At 46.2% G+C, this 14,570-nt stretch overlaps 1 protein-coding gene across 4 annotated transcripts in view; it reads right to left on the bottom strand.

The window, feature by feature from the left end:
- Positions 1 to 14,570, bottom strand: part of TNC (tenascin C) — a 177,455-nt gene that overhangs the window by 161,962 nt on the left and 923 nt on the right. The gene's annotated exons all lie outside the window — the stretch shown is intronic.

The raw sequence follows: 14,570 nt of genomic DNA, 5'->3' as shown, positions 1-14,570 counted from the left end.
AAAAGACAGGAGGCTCATTAAATGAGGTTCTGTGCTTCTGGTGGGTTTTGTAGTTTTTCTGCAGACTTCAGGAAGCTACAATGCTTATGCTTTACTTTGAAGTGTTTGGGGAGAGTCATAAGAAGCAAATGTTCTGGGCATCTCAGAGAGAAAAAACTGTGGCTTTTATCCCAGGAAAGATAAGAGGTTCTGATCCAAAAGCTCCTGCCAGGAAGAACAGTCATTTTTTTCCTGGGAAGGTGGGGGGCAGGAGTTGGAGACTTAAGTTTGGAATTTCCAAGTCTCAGCAAAGGTAGCCTACAACTGAATACTGTCAAAACAAATATAGGAATCCCAGAAGACTTTCCTAAGTCCAACAGTAATAGTTACAGTAACAATCGGACTGTTCAAAACTGCTTTGGATTTAGCCGGAGACAGAGATGTTTCCTGTTCTGTGTCATATTCGCTAGCAGCTTACCTGGTGCTGCATTGAAGAGGTAAGTTAATATAGGAATATATAGCAAATAGGCATAGTTATTCAGTTTTCTAAATCATGGAAATTTCGTTTTCTCCTGAGGCATAATCAATGGACCTCATTTCCTGGCATTCTTGAAAAATATGTTTTCATCTCTACAAACATGGTAGGTTGTTACGAGGTTTTTAAAAGTTTCCAGGTGCTTTAACACCATATTTCAATGATTTGTCATGTCTTCTGTTGCCTCTGATACTGGGTTCATGTAAAACAAAGGGCACGTCCACAGGACTGCATCCTACTTAATGCTCATTCCTTGCTCCAAAATCTGTGTCTCTTGCTTTGCATCTCATTTGATGATACTAGAACTTTGAGATATCATTGTCATTATTAATGCTTGTCGTTCTACACAAGCATATTCTCATTCTTGGACCCTCTGTCTGGTTACATATTTGTTTGCGAGAGATCCTCTTTCTTGGTGGCTGAGATATCCGCTATGCCGCTAGTGTGATATCAAAGAATTTATTTTTTCAGATATCCTTTGCCACTAAGATTAAACTCTTTCAGCTCCAGGCACAGCTTTTTCCTGTGCTTTCCTTGAGTTGTTTTACACCTTTTGTCCAGTGCCCCTTTAGAGTTGTCATAGTTTTGTTCTTTCCCTGGTGACATTGGGCCCAATTATAGCTTTGGCAGGGTACGCCAGGTCCCCGCCGCCGCACCACCAACGTCATGGTAGACCGGCCGCTAGATTAGGAGTTTCCTCCTGTCTGGCGGGCTGGGTTTTGGTGTTCCTACGGCAGTGCCTCAGAAAAAGGGAACTGTAATAGGTACCCCAAAAACAGTTCCTGCACGCATGGACTGTAAAGTCCATTGCGTGCAGGAACTGGGGCGCATGCACCCATTGGTGAACATTTTTTGCCCCCCCTGTGTGCATCCGTATGCGGAGGACGCACCAGGGGGCCCTAAAGGGCCCCCTTTGCTTCCTCTCCGCCACAGTGTTCATGGAGGAGGAGCCTTCATGTCACTGCCAGCGGCGATGAAACGCGTAATATGCTTGGCGGTACCGCGGCGGTCCCGCCAAGCATATTGCGGTCCCCTGACTGCAGCAACACTGCCAAGGAATGGCAGTTCCCTGACGGCTGTGGCGGGCTGTGGCAGTCCCACCGCCCGACTCATAACAGGGCTGTCAGGAGAACTCCACCGCCACGCTCCCCCAAGCCTGGCAGTCCATGAACCTCCAGACTCATAATCTGGCCCATCATGTGTAGGTGCCACTGCAGCATTGTTAGCAATGGGTCCCTACAAGTCTCTCTGAGCCTTGTGTTAATAGTAGGCTGCCAAAGGCTTGAAAGTAAGATTTGAATAATTTATGATTTTCAGTGTTAGGATTTTTTTGTCCTGAGGTTCACCGTTTGGTTACCACCAGGACCCTTAAATGCAAAATCAGCGTTGCACCCCCCTCAAAATATTTCGGGTCTCCAGGAATCTATCCCCTTTAATTCTCTTTGCAAATTCTATAATCTGGGGCCTTGTCCTTCGAGGAAGGCCTGACTACCCCCAAGAAAGGAACTCCAGAGGACTGATATGTGATGGATGGCTGCATTCATACTTGGCAGCACTAACCCCCGCTTTCCAAGAATAAATAATAAAACCTAAAGGTCCTTAGGCTGTTCGCACGTTGCGCCGCTCCGGCCGGGGTTTCTCATAACTTGGCAGGAGCTGAGATTAGCCCCATCGGAGGCCCAGTGGAAGCAGATGCACAATCAGTGGTTTGTGAGCCTGAGGAAGCCCTTGGTGGCTGAGTCAACTCTGAAAGAATCAACCCATTGAGCGTCACAAGGGAATCCTACCCCACACACAATGCGCATGGCGTGAGCACAGGCTCCATTTGTTCCCAGCTGTAAACATGAATATGCAACTTATCCTCATTACTGATGGTTCACAGGAATAAAACAATATTGTAGAAATTAAAAAAAGACCCTCATGAAGGAGGACAGAGGGAGGAAACTCCTGTCGGTGGGGCCCAAGATTGAATGACGTAAGGAGGGAGCAGAAAAATAAATTCTCTTGCCGCAATTTCCATCAACAACTTAGTGAAGTTTGATAACAGAAAGCCTGCATAAGGTCCCACAACTGTGTAGCATTACAGGCTTTGCACTTCTTTTTCTTTTAGAAGCATGAATTCCGATTGGCTCCCACCCTCAAGGGCTTGCCGTCAGGGCCGGCATTGAGAGTGCCCATAACTGAGCATGGTCTGTGGGAAATGTCTATTCTCTAAAGCGAAAGACAGGATGGAATGTTCAAGCATGGATGTTCCTTCATTTAGTAAAATCGATTTTTGGGGATTCTTTACCCTTGGGACCCTCAGGAGACCTACCATTCGAAGGAACGTGGGTAGACATTAAGCACAAGAAAATCCTACGTTGGAGGAAAAGGCACTGGATTTTAAAATGTCAATGTTACTCTCTGCAAAACAAATAAATGGTCAATGTATCCTTCTATCTGTGGGTTTCTTAAAGAATGTTCCACTTATCTGGGATCAATACTCCCTCAACGAAAATATGAAAAAATTAAATGAAAAAGCATTTCCCTTTCTGTCTGCTTCCACTGCATCCCCTAGTAACTTTTCTCAAAGGTTTGAGCTCTCTGCATCCTGCCATTTTTAAAATAGTGGGGAGAAGAAATTCCTTTCAGCCCTCCACTCCAGCTCAAGCATCATCACCAGAACAGCATCTCAGTTTCTCTTTGGGACCCTCCTTTTGCAAAATGTATTATTTTGGGGTCATTCTTGATCTATCTTCAGCTATCTCTGGGCCTCAAACACCTCCAAGTCTAAGAAAAAGTGTCCCCCAACCCCACCCACCAGCCCTGGCATGTACTACCTTAGTTAGACACGGAAATGGAATGCATAAGCATGTACGGATTTTTTTCAGAAATGGAGGGGGGGGCAAACATTTTAGCAGACAAAAAGAGGGGAGGAGGAGATTGGATTTACACAAGAAGGTTGACTGGGGAGTATGGCCGAGAAGGAACACAAGTGCAGGATATTTTGCAACATTGTAAAGAAAGGTGTTGAGAGTACTCACAATAAGAGACTGGAGAATTTGGTCAACTGTGTTGACGGGAAAAATATTAAGGAGTATTCTGAGTAGCATTCTCTTCATAGAGCTCGAAGTCATAGGGAAAACATTAGTAGACTATAGAGATAGTTACTTATCACAAGAATTGCCTTGCTCATGCATGCAGCTGATGTAGGTGTGTGCAATTGGGCATGTGCAACATTACTCTGTGTTGTGTTGATTGTTGTCCAGTGTTTACAATTTAGTTGCTTTATATTCATGTCGTGGAAAAGGGGTGGATATTCGCCACACTGTCAATTGGTATTGGAGAGTCAGCACGCATCAGCACGTTAACCTTTAACGCAACCCAGATGGGCTTCATATAATCACCAAGGAGCAAGCCTCGCCGAACCGTGGAAGGCCCCACATCACAGCTCTTTCTCAGTTAATGAACTGCTCCTCAGAGAACCTGTGGGGTCTCATTTTCCCCTGCTGTTTATTTCTCTCTTGACCATGTCTGGGAACCATCATGGAAGCTAGGCTCAGTGCGGGGCTTCCTGTTAACGGGTAATGGCAGATAATCAGCATGATGAGTGTAACTGTGTAAGCAAGCCTGGAAGGAGCAAGCAGGGGGCCACCGCTGCTCACTGGGTGTGGAGTGCAGGATCTTACTCAGAAACAAGGACATATATATGTTATGTTAACTACATGTATAAAGCGCGTGGCTGCCCCAGCAACAAGACGTCCCAGCGCTAGATCTATCAGAAGCAGACAGGGGAGGAAGTTAAGCTAAAGATTAGAAAAAAGCCATGTGTGTGAGTGTGTGTGTTGTGTTTGTGTGTGTGTGTGTGTGTGTGTGTGTGTGTATATATATATATATATATATATATATATATATATATATATATATATATATATATATATATATCCATCCATTCATCTATTCAACCCCTACATATGTCCTCTGATCTACATATTGCTACATACCCTTCCTTCCATCCAGCAATTCATCCATTCATCAGTCAGTACTCTGGGACAGGGCACATAAACAGAAGAGGTGCTCCAGACTCTGGGACTGACAGTTTGGTGCAGACTCTGGGATGGGGCATGGATCAAAATTAATTGACAGTAGATGTTATTAGGATTCTGGGATGCAGGTTTTGGTCAGGAATCGAGAACCTGATACGTGGGCAGGAGAAAGAGCCAGAGTATGTCAGGACTCTGTGAAGGGTATACGGTCATGGATCAGTGGCAAAGTATGCCATCAAGACTCAAGCACAGGAGATAAGGTTAGAAAATGGAGGCATGAGACGTGGTATTGGGTCAGTACAGAGATACCATTAGAACTCTGGGACAAGAGATATTGTAAGGACTGTGAGAAGGGGTATGTAGTTAAGACTAAAGGGTGGGGAATATCATCATGACTGCAGGGCAGAAAATGTGGCCAGGGCCCTAGGGCAGCAGATATGGTCAAGACCATGGGACATAAGATGTGGCCAGGACTTTGAGACATCAGGACCCAAGAAGAGTAGATGTTCTCAATATTCAGAAACAGGAGTGAGTTGATGTCAGGGCCCTGTGGCAAAAAGCTTCAGTGGACTCAAGGTCCACAGTTTTCAGAAACAGGCCCAAATATATGTGGACATGGTTTATTGATATCTACAACAAGAAAATAGGTCCCTTCCAAAGCAAGTGCTATATAAATAGTAAAACACATAAATACAATTATGTCTACGAATGTAAGCACCAAATGGAGATGAAATTATTTAATTTAACAAACAATATTTATGAACCATGAGAGTGAAAAAATAAGTGAACAGAAAGAACGAAGGAAATCATGAGATTTCCAAACCTCGGGCCTATTACATTTGAGTGGTTAAAAACTACAAAACAAATCAATAAGCCACATTTGCAAAGTATCATTGCTCATAAAGACTACAAAATAAACAAGTAAAGTCGAGACACTTAAGTGTCTCGACATTACTTGTTTATTTTGGAGCTGACAAACATAGACATCATTGCATTTCTGTGTTTTTTTGTTGGTATAGCACTTGTTTTGGAAGGGACCTTTGTTTTTGTTATAGATACTTCCACCCTAGGTCCCTCTGACTTTCAGGGTGTCCTTGACTCTTTAGAACATGGTATATTTATAGCAGATGTCAAAAGGACTCTGTGACAGTAGACGTGTTAAGAATCTTAGGTAAGGGGCAATGGTCAAGGCTTGGGGCTAGGGAAGCAGGAGATGTGGACAAACCCTGGGACCGCAGACAGAGTCAGTGATCTGGAAGAGGAGATGTCATAGTGAATCCATAATAGAGGAAATAGTTGGACTCTAAATGCAAAGTATTCAAAACTGTGGGCAGGTGATCAGAACATGTCATGAAGAAATGGATTCTAGGAGCTGACACGTGATACTACTCGGGGCATGCTACGTGGCCTGTATCTGCATCATCAGATGTGTTCAGGAAAAGAAATATTGGAACAGCTTTGGTGCAGGAGATGTGCTCAATGCCCATAGATAGGAGCCGTGCCTAGGACTCGTGGGGGGTGGACAATACCCATGGACAGTAGATATGGTCAGAAGCTATGAGCAGGAGATGGAATCATGAACAGTAGAAGTGGGCAGCACTCATGGAACCAGAGATGAGGATATGACTCAGGAATGGGAAAGTGAACTGGAGCTCAAGGTCAGCATATGCCAGGAATAAGACCCAGAAGAGCTCAACACATGAAAAGGGGGGTGTCCAGAACTCAAGGATATGAGATGCAGTCAGAATCAGTGCTTCGTTTGTGCTGGGGGTTGCTAGTTGAGAACCAGGACTTATTTTCCATCATTAGACTTTGAATCTGACCAAAAGACCGAAAGGAATAAAAGGAAGAATGAAGGGGGAGAACGATGGAGAAACTGTGAAAATGGCGAAAGTAAGGATGAAAAAAACCTCCAGTGTTTATTTATTTATTAATTAGTTGGTTTTGGCAAAGTAAGCACTGTTCACTATTCAAGGACAGGAGCTGTAGTGCAACCTTTGCAGCAGGTGATATGGTTGGGTTTTAGAGACAGGTGATGTTGCCAAAGCTTTGAATCAGGGGCTCTATGCATGGCTCAGTGACAGAGATGCAGTCAGTAGAGTAGGGCAGGAAGTGTGATCATGGCTTGTTACAGATGATGGGATCAGGACTCATATGCAGGAGAAGTGACAGATATTAAGACCAGGGTGATGTGTGATCTAGCAGCTGAGAGATATCCTGGAGATTCAGGAAACCTCACTTTTTAGTCTTGACATTTTCTAGTTGACAAATTGATGGATCCTGGGCAAATCTCCCAGGGTCCTTATGCATCAAATGAATGAAACAGCAAAGTTGGGATCCCTTAGAACGGGCTAACTGTAGTATTAAGCACTGCGGGTAAACTGGCTGTTTGCTTTCAGAGTGTGTTTGCCCTGTGTACAGAGCTCGCCAAACTGAAGAACTTACATATGAGTCTGTGCATTATTAGGTTGCAAACTACATCTTGGGGACTTTCAGAAAATTGATTTAGGAATGCATCCTGCCCATTGATTACCATTGGCTTTGTGGTTAGTAACTAACATTTTCTGGCTTTCGATTTGCTGGCTTTATTTGCTTTAGACTCGCCAGATTTAGTCCGTCCCTCCCATTTCCTAAACCATGTTTACTGTATTCTTCTACGAACTCCCTTTCTGTAAATAGACCTTTACATCTTGTTCTGAACTTGTCACATTTGCTGTGCACTCAAATATCAAAGTCAAATGTCAAGCGCATCTTTCAATTGTGCTTGTTTACTTTTCTTTCTCTGACTTCAAAGTGAGAGGATTTACGAGACAAATCTTGCTTGATACTGAGGTTAGGAAAGAGGTTTGGCTAGCACATGACAACATTCAAATGAACTGTATAAGCATTTCAGAATAAATCAGAATTCAGAACACAATTGAAGCACATTTAGTGTTATTTCTGAAGTGTGTTGGACACAAATACTTTATAGGATCAAAACAAATCATTACACTAGATGATGCAATTTCACAACATTTTTGTTTGTCCACTCCATAGTTTTATTAGTAAAACTGTATGTCTGTGCGAATTGAATGGTCATTTCAAATGTAAATGTGTTGTCTGTAATGGCAGTGCACTACCAAACCATGCATACTCCTCTCAATGCCACACCACTCTACCCTGTACCACTCTACTCTATGCCAATGCACTCTTCGCCACTCTACTCTACACCACTGCACTCTTCGCCTCTGCTATCTACACCACTCCATTCTAGGCCACATCAATCGACTCTGCACAATTCCACTCTACACCCCTGTACTATACGCCACTCTGTAACACTGTACTGTATGCCACTGCACTCTATGTCAATACACTCTATGAAAATGCACTTTACTCTGTAACACTCAACTCTATGCCTGTGCACTCTATGCCAATCCACTGTGTGGCACATCAATCTACTCTGCACCACTGCATTCTATACCACTGTACTCTATACCACTTTACTCTGTGTCATTACACTCTACGCCATTGCACTCTACCCTGCACAACTCCACCCTATGCTACTTCCCTCTGCTCTGAAACAATCTACTCTATGCCACTGCACTCTACGCCGCTCTACTCCACTCTGCACCACTGTACTCGATGCCACTGCACTCTACTCAGCATCAATATGCTCTACGCCACTGCTCTCTACAAAATTCTATCCCAGGCTACACCACTGCACTTTGCCACTCTACTCTGCAAAATTACACTCTCTAACACTGACCTCTATGCCACTCTACTCTGCACAGCTTCACTCTACACTACTCCGCTGCACTCTATGCTACTACACTCTAAGGCACTATACTCTACTCTGCAGCACCCTATGCTGCTCTACTCTACACCGCTATATGTCACTGTACTTTATGCCACTCAACTCTATTTTACACCCTATGCCACTGCACTCAATGCCACTCGACTCTACTCTGCACCACTGCCCTCTGCATCACTCAACTCTACCTCGCTCCAGTCTGCACCACTCTACACCACTATACTCCACACTATTCTACTCTACGCCACTGCACTCTGCACCACTCTACTCTGTGCCAATATACTCTATGCTACGCTACCCTATGCTACTCTACTCTGCACCACTCCACTCAACTATGCACCTTTCTAATCTACGCCCCTGCATTCTACGATGCTGCATTATATACTGTTGAATTCATCGGTATTACACTCAATGCCACAGCACTCTACACCACTAGACTCTGCAACACTCTATGGCAATGCACTCTGCAACAGTTCACTCTACTCTATGCCACCCCAGTGTATGCCACTATATGCAACTGCACACTATGTCACTCCAATGCACAACACTCTCTGCCCCTCCACTCTACAACACTCTACTAAAAGGTTCGCCATTCCACGCAACTCTTCCTTAATCTACTAACTCTTAGTCATGCTGAACAGCAGCCACACTGGTGTACAGCATGGCTAAAAGACATTGGCAAAGCCTACGGTTCTTGCATAGGGGAAACCGATAGGCTTTGCCAATGCTTGTTTAAAGAGTTGTGTTTGCTCGCTGTGGTGCATGTTAACAGTGTCCGTTTCATGCATGGCCCAAGAGTGTTCTTTCCCGAATACACACAGTTGCCACCAACAACGCCCTTAGGCCTTGGGCGTTGGACAGCAAGGGTACCACCTGCAGGGTGGTGTCACCAGGAGAGAAAAGAACGGAACCGTATGTTCTCCAGGGTGACAGGGACACAAAGCACGGATGAAAGGAGGAGTCCGGGGAGGCGCAGCCACACGCTGCCTGCCTTGTGCTTAATGACAGGGGAGGGGCCCGAACTATCTACTCTTTATGAAGCTCCATTCAGAAGAGGACGGCCCCTGAGTTATTGCCTCGCCTCCTCCCATTACAAGGTCACACGGTGAGTGAGTTTGTGGGATTCCCCGCTGCCTCACAATGGCTCTATAGGACGCCAGAAGCCATTAGCATTTCCGGGAGAGAACTCTGACCTTTGTTTTCGTTATCACTACTGAATTCCTCACCCGGATGTTTAGGAACCCTGGAGATATAATGCCCTCCCATGTGACATTACCCAAGCAGCCGAAATAACTTAAATTGAAAACGTGAATCCTTGACCCTGCTGGTGATTGCTCCAGTGGCGACATTCAAAATATGATGAGGTCTGGCGTGTGCCAGGAGCTTTAGATTTCCCTAAATGTATATGTGCAGTAGGCATACGTCCAGGGCCTTTGTGCTAGACATCTTGCTCCATTGGTCGATATTGTGTCAATCACATTATTCTTTCACCTACCTTAGCACGGGCAATGGATCCGCCCACTTCAGCAAATGTCTAACTTCTCTGTGAGAGGCAGGTGCCCTTTCACATGGAGCACACCCACACAGAAAGCAAACATCGAACAGATGTGATATGTCAATGTAATTTACCTGACCTGAAGAGAAGAACGCAGCTTAACTTGCAGATTTTTCTATAGCATTCCCATGGCGGCACCATTTAGTCACTTTTCTATTGAAATATTTTGCCTTTTCACAGAGCAAGAGAAAGTACAGCCCTTTCATATCTCTGTTTTTCTCGTCCGACCATTGTCAATACTTTTCAAGTATAATGTTTCAAGCTTGGGAGGTTTTTTTAGGTTTCCTCATTCTACAGTCAAATTAGGTTCAGCTTTAAAACAGTACCCACCCTGGAGATAGAGGGGGTGCATTAAATGCCTGAAACTCCAAGATAAACCTTGGATCGGCCTTGGCAGGTCTGCTCTCCATCTTCCACACCCATCACTCCCATCCCATCATCCACATCCCATCCTTGTCATCCCTCAACACTCTGCCCCTTCTTTCCCTACCATTCCATCCTAACACTATCCACGCCTTCCCTGTGTGTCTCTTCCCTCCTCCCGCCCCAGCCACACCCTCTGAGTTTATCTTCTGTGCTGAGATGCTTTCTGCCTCCGGGTACCACTTTCTAGACACCTTGAGCCAGGCTGTCACATCTGCATAGTCTACAACCTGGAGCTCTCTGACCTGCAGTGTCTGAGGCCTTCACAGAGGAGGAGTTGAGGCAGCCCTTGTCTGCAGCTCAACTAACTGAACACAACGTCGGTGTAAAGGGGAGGCACATCCTCAGTGGAATCACTCGTATCGTTTCATAGCGCTTGCCTCCCCTCGGGATGCGTTTAAAGCGCTCTGCGGGTGGGCAGCAGCTACTCCTTGGAGCCCAGGGTTAGTTTGTAGTGTTTGCTGTAACTGTTGCAGCTAGACAGCGTTATTAAAAATGGTTTATTGATTACGTGCATGCGATGTCTATTGTGGAGGTGGTTTGTTGTTTAATGGTGGGTATTGATGGGAGATGCTTCGATGGCTAAGCAGAGCACACTCGCTTTTCTGCACGATTCGACTTCCACGAAGGTTCACTAGAGAAGTGACCTGCAGTAGTACACAAGAAAGCACACAACATAAGACAGTATATTTCCACGGCTGATCGGTTAAACTAAGTAGAAGGCTTCAGACAACAGGGCAGTGAGGGAAAGGTATCAACAGGGCAGTGAGGGAAAGGTATCAACAGGGCAGTGAGGGAAAGGTATAAATTGTGAAATATAGCCCGTATCCTGGAGTCCAGTTGGCTCAGTGGGGTCTAACCTGCACGGCCTATTACGTCATTCGAGCAATGTAAAAGTTATCTACATTGACGGACTGGTGCGGAAATGATATTGGCGCCGACTGCCCATTGCATTGGGGGACGGTCGGTTGGTGGCAAAGCTTTTTCTTCACACTGGTCGGTAGGTGTAAATGTAGGTGCAACGCTGCAGTCCGCCTCTGCAGAGTTCACTAATCCATCCTGTAAGGTCTGCTCGTATGGAACCAATTTCTGCTAGAACCCCGCTCCCCTGCCACGCCACATGGAAGCGTTTCTCGTAATTTAGCCCTCGCCGTATTAAACACATATTTCCACATTAGCAGCCTTCCTCGCTAGGAAAGTAGGGACTGTTTTAAGAGCTTCGTCCTCGTGAAAACTTAAAACTCATTTCCCCAATAGCAGTGCAAGATTTCCCCTCTACAACCACCTCACAGGACGTTTGATAATGACATCACTCCGCACTCTAGCGCCTCGCTCCTGCTGGAATGCGTTTCTGCTCTAAGCACATTCCCAGAGTACTATTTTCGCGCATGACAGGGGGCGCCTTCTGGAAGTAATTCCCGCTGCACACACACATGCCTTTGTTAAGACCCTCCTGCCACACAGTGGGTTCCGCTCCGAGTAACTGCTGCAGCTTCGCTTGTAAAAACATTTTTTTCCATTTTAAATAAATACGCGCGTCTGTGAATGTAATTGTGTGTGGGGGAGGGGCGGGCGGTTATTAATCATAAAACGTTGGCAAGAACGTTGTAATTATTGGCAAATCATTCAGAACGGGTGCCACACATGATGAATGTCTTCTGACAGACGACGTTGCAAAGTATGTAAGGTACACACAGTGTAGTGCCACGTTACTCTTGCAAAGGAAACGCTTTAGAGCACACTGGCATAGGAGATGGACCGCATCTGTTCAAACAACGCTACTGTAGTGTGCAGCTGCACCACAGACCTCCAGCGGGGACATCTGGCAACGCCAGAGAGGTATATGTTGTGTGCAGTGCTCAGTGCTCACGCACACAACCGCGCATCTAGAATGTTCCCCTTGTCCGTGTACATGCATCTGACTTTCCCTGGGTTGCACAGAAGTGCTTGCACACAGTCCCTGCATGTTTATTGTTGGCACGCGCTGGCATACACATACATCACACAGACCCACACACCTGGTGCACCAAGGCTGTTCACGAGCATTCACCCAAGCAGATGGCGCTCTGTCTGGTTCAGATAATAGCATCCTTCTTTAGCACGCATCCAACACTTGCGTTTCAAGAGTGTGTGCACTTACAGCATGCCGCCTTCGGACTCTTAACAAGTGTGTGCCTGCACAGGCGGTGTGCGTGACCTGCCATAATTGTGCAGAGCATTCTTTCAAGTCGCCACCCGAAATACTAGTAGCAATGTGAGGAAGGGAGCAATTACGCGGAAGCGTGTGAGTATTAACCAGTGTGCAGTAAACGGTTCATCCGTTGCAGCCGCAGGGCGGTAGAAGACGCAAGCCGTTCATTGGCTGACACTAAATAGGCTCTAGCCTTAGATTAAGACGGGCACACACTCGCCATCCCTGGTTACACAAGAGCATGTGCCAGGAACCACACATCTTGTGTTTTTCGTAAGGGAGTTCCTTGTATTGTTGGAGAGATTATATTCACACCGGTGGCACGGTGAGATGTTTAATAAATGCCTATACATACACACATCTTGCGTGAGTGTGAGAATAACACACCCCAAGCATCATTCGAGGGGTCAATGATGTGTGCTGACACAGGTGGAGACTCTGGGGCTACTCCCCTCATCCATCATTAAATCTAGACTGATTGTGCACACACCTGCGTTCCGGGGTTGTCTATGAGGCTGTTCTCACTCGCTTTGCGTCCAGGAAGTATTCTTTCTGAGTATAAGCTCACGCGCTCATCATAATTCCTTTGTTCACAGGAGGGTGAACCCCGCCTAGCATCGGTCACTTGCACCGAACACTCCGCCCCCCCCACCCCCCGTGCCCCGAGCGTGCGGTTGTATGAGCGCTATCTTAGGTTCTCGTGAGTGAATGCACATCCAGTGAGTATCCTGGTGCAATGTATGAGTCGGTGAGTTCACAACTACCATGGGGAGTGTGTACTCACACAATCAGCAGCCCAATGCCCTTCATGTGTGCGTTCTCACACGCCCTGAATCGTGCCATTCACACCTGAACTCCTCTGTGGCTGTCACGTGTGCGTGCTCTTACACAAAGCACCCCCAAATCCCCTGTGGGTGAGCACTGCATACATACATCCCCCTAGAGTCATTGATGTGTGAACAAACACATGTACTGTTGTTAACGAGTGTGTTCTCACACATTGACTCCCCAGTGTCCCCAGAGTGTGCGCTCATACATACAAAATCCGTGTTTCCACGAGCATGAGGTCACATTATCACCCGAGAGGCTCCTCAACCGGGACGCGAGCTCACACCCTGCACACCCACGAGTCTGTAGTGACTGCATGTTCACGCTGATCGCACAGGAGCACATACGAGTGTTTGTTCACACTCAACATACAAGGGCATGCAGCGAGTGTCTATTGACAAGCTCGGAATCTACAATACCTAACGAGTGTGTAATCACACCAAGACCATCAAATAGCCCATTGCGAGTGCCTGCTCACAGTGCATACTCAAGAGTCTGTACTGAGTGTATGAGACACACTGGTCGTTGTTAATTAGGGTGCTCACACAATAAGCATCTAAAAGCTCATATAATGAGTGTGAGCTCACGAGTTGCACATCCACACCACACTATACACCAGCATGCTCACCCAGTGACCATCCCATTGTTCGTGGGTGTGTATTAACACACGAGCAGCTTTCGTGTTCTCTTCCCGCACACTCAAACCCAATACAAATATTGTGGTCCAGAGTTGAATATACTAGTGTCCACTGCAAGTGAGTGCGCGTGCACACACACGCGCACGAGCGCAAACAAAGACGCCTAAGAGCTCCTTGTGAATGTGCGTTAAAGACCCAGGTAGAACCCCTCTGCGCGCCGCACCCCTTGTCTAGGACTCGCCATACAAGGTATGCCAGCCAAGCAGGCAGGCTACAGTAAAACATCACTTGAACGGAGCTCGACGCGCGGCTGCACTTTGCTGAAGTGGCACTTGTCGTTGCCAGGGCAGCTGTTTGTGCAGACGGAGCCCCGAGCCTGGGGACTGTCACCTGTCTAAAGGGAGGTCACTCGACAGCGCCTCGTGCTGTTCTCTAATAGCAGCAAAGAATTACTTAAAATACCCCCTCCCACCCACATAGACCCCCATCCTTGTTTATAGGTTTAAAGAAAAACAACAGGTGCAAGTAATAAGTGCAAGGAACTGACACCATCGTGGAACAACAAAGACAGGGTATCGAGGCACATGACCAATATAGCAGGCTAAC

This window comes from Lissotriton helveticus, chromosome 5_1, assembly GCF_964261635.1.
Source record: "Lissotriton helveticus chromosome 5_1, aLisHel1.1, whole genome shotgun sequence".
Classification (NCBI taxonomy): Eukaryota; Metazoa; Chordata; class Amphibia; order Caudata; family Salamandridae; genus Lissotriton; species Lissotriton helveticus.
This window is presented reverse-complemented; position numbering and strand designations above follow the sequence as displayed.